We start from the raw sequence: 2,688 nt of genomic DNA, 5'->3' as shown, positions 1-2,688 counted from the left end.
CGAAGGTTGAAAATCTGCTCTGTGGTACTTCTTCCAGCACAAAAGCCAGCCTGTTCTTCAGCGATGATATTCTATGCTTGTGGCTTCAATCTGTTCAATATGACTTTCAACATCACTTTGCTACGATGGCTAATTAAGCTCATGGTCTGGTAATTTTGACATAATTGCAGGTTGCCTTTCTTTGGCAGAGTGATGATTAGTGATTGTGTCCACATGGAGGGCCATTCACTGGTCTGCCAGATCTTGTTGCAGATCTTGGTGAGTACATCTATTACTATTTATCCTCGGAATTTCATCAATTTGGCTGGGATGTTGTCAATACCTGTAGCCTTTCCATTCTTGAGTGATTTCACGGCTGTGTCCACTTCTTCACGCAGTACTGAAAAGTCATCCTTCTCTATTGAATATGGGTTGTGTAAGACACTGGGATCTCCATTTGTCTGGTGGTTGTATAGATCAGAGCAGTAGTTTGTCCACCTATTGATGATGTCCCTTTCTTCTGTAAGACTGTTCCCTTCTTTGTCTTGAATTGCGTTAGCTTTGGTCCATCTTTTCTTCGTCAAATCTTTTACAACCTGGAAGGCTCGTTTGCTCTTTTTATTATTGATACTCTTCAATTTTAGAGAATTGTTTTTCAATCCATATCTCCTTGGCCACCTTCATTCCTTTCTTGATCTTTCTGCCAATCACTCTGATTTATCAGCTCCCTCCATGCTGTTCTTGTCTCTCTTAAGTTCTCTTCTAATGTCACATATTTGTAGTATTTCATTTGTGACCCATGGTTTTGTCTTTTTACAATGTTTCCCATCTGTCCCCGGTGAGTCCGGGGACAGAATAGACCCACTGCTCCTCCTGCACGTCGTAAGAGGCGACTAAAAGGAGGCTGCCTGGAGGGGGATGGGCTCTGCCAGGTTAGACATTTGCCCAAGACGCACCATATGATGAGCAAGTCAACGATTTCCATACCGGATTGATCGCAGCCCAGGTTAGTAATGATGGTGCCATCCATTTCCCACCCGGGCAGACGGGACAAGTATACTATTGGTGTAAGCCCAACAAAGAGGATCCGTGGAAGAGATAACATCACCATAAACACATGGAATGCAAGGACATTGAGACAAATAGGGAGGTTCAAAGAACTCACATACACCTGGTACCTCCTAAGAATCTCTGAGGTCAGATGGAAGAACTTTGGAGAGGTACTAACAGAAGAAGGCCATATACTCCATTACAACGGAGAGGGCAAACATGTCAACGGCGTAGGATTTCTTGTGCATAAAGATATCAAGAATTCAGTATTAGGATGCCGCCCAATGTCCAGCAGGCTTATTTCCATCCATCTAAAGGCAGTACCATTTAATATCACAGTGGTACAAGTCTATGTCCCTACAACAGACTATGACGAGCAAATTGAAAATTTTTACAATCAGCTCCAAGACATCATCGATAAGGTACACAAGAAAGATCTCCTGATTGTACAAGGAGATTGGAATGCTAAAGTGGGTACTAAAGCACAGGCAGATTGGAAAGATTGTGGCCCTTTCTGTAATGCGGTAACCAATGAGAGAGGATTGAGACTTTTGGAGTTTGCCAGCTATAACAATCTGGTTCTTGCAAACACATTAGGAAAACATAAAGCATCTAGACGATCAACATGGCACGCACCTAATGGTCTATGTCACAGCCAGATCAACTACATCATGGTGCAAAACCGATTTAGTTCTGAGATTAACAGAGCTAAAACAAGGAGCTTCCCTGGTGCTGATATTGGAAGTGATCACCACCTTGTGATGCTAATTTTTCAGCTGCAGCTAAGGAAAATCATCAGGCCAAAGTTCACCAGAAGTTTGACTTAGAAAGACTCAGAGACCGAAACATTGCAGAGCAATTCCAAGCAATGATCAGCGGAAAATTTGCGCTGCTGCTTGCTCTAGAGGAAGATGTAGAAACGATGACCAACAATTTCAATGCTGTAATGAATAAGGCAGCAATGGGCATCCTTAGGAAACATCGTATCTCAAAACACGTAACAAAAACAGAAGTGGGGTTCAGAGATGGGTGATTTCTTCTGAGAAGAGACTGAAAACAATAGGACTGTTTAATTAATGGAGGAGACAAATCCAAAAAGACATAACAGAAGTATACAAGAAAAAGAATGGGAAAGATCAGGTTTATCTGGCATCCCCGTTTGCCCTCTTACTGCAAGATCATGAAAGGCAACAAATGTAAAACTCATAAAATACTTTTTATACAACACAGTTAACCTGTTCAATTGATTGCCACAAGATATCATAGAGAGCAAGATTTTAGTACGATTCTAAAAGAGATAAGACAGTTATATGGGTATTGGGAACATCCACAGTTACATCAGATAGGGTTTTCAAAAAAAAATTATTGCATACTTTAGGGTTACCATACGTCCTCTTTTTCCCAGACATGTCCGGCTTTTCGGCAGTCAAACCCCCGTCCGGGGGGAATTGCCAAAAAGCCGAACATGTCCGGGAAAATGGCAGCTCTGCTCCTCCCCGACTCTTCAGCTCTGTTTAAGAGCCGGGCTGCCCGAACGCTACCGGCTTCGGGCAGCCCCCCCTGCCTCCAGACCCTGCGCCGCTGGAGCCCGGGAGGGGAAGTGCCCGGCTGGGGGCGCAGGGTCTGGAGGCAGGGGGGCTGCCCGAAGCCGGTAGCGCT

The sequence above is a fragment of the Trachemys scripta genome, chromosome 6, assembly GCF_013100865.1.
Source record: "Trachemys scripta elegans isolate TJP31775 chromosome 6, CAS_Tse_1.0, whole genome shotgun sequence".
Taxonomy (NCBI): domain Eukaryota; kingdom Metazoa; phylum Chordata; order Testudines; family Emydidae; genus Trachemys; species Trachemys scripta.
This window is presented reverse-complemented; position numbering follows the sequence as displayed.